This window comes from Suricata suricatta, chromosome 11 (genome assembly GCF_006229205.1).
Source record: "Suricata suricatta isolate VVHF042 chromosome 11, meerkat_22Aug2017_6uvM2_HiC, whole genome shotgun sequence".
In the NCBI taxonomy this organism is placed as follows: domain Eukaryota; kingdom Metazoa; phylum Chordata; class Mammalia; order Carnivora; family Herpestidae; genus Suricata; species Suricata suricatta.
Genome location: NC_043710.1, coordinates 13,601,748 through 13,602,139, shown reverse-complemented (window position 1 = coordinate 13,602,139; position 392 = coordinate 13,601,748).

The following is a 392-nucleotide window of genomic DNA, read 5'->3' as shown; positions in this document are numbered from 1 at the left end:
AAGTAAAAGAAATACTCTTCTTAGAAAAATTAATTATAATATTCCTTGTGTGCTATGTTTTGGTCTCATTTTAATATTGCTGCAAATTTTTACCACCTTGTTATACAGCTGTGTTTGTTGGTTTGGATGCATTTGACTTGTATCAAGACTTATTTACTCTTATTTGCTGCCTTTCCCTTTTTTACTACATGTAAATAACTACCATTCCACTCTGGTTTACCACCTTTTTATTTTCATTCTATCCTCCAAATAGCAGCCTACCTAGAATTTCTAAAAATTACATTTATGTTCAACCAATGCAGTGACAAAAAATGTTAAATTTGAGATTTATTTCAGTGTCTTAATTGGTTAAATTCCCTTGTACATCCAGAGGCAATCTCATGTATGAACAC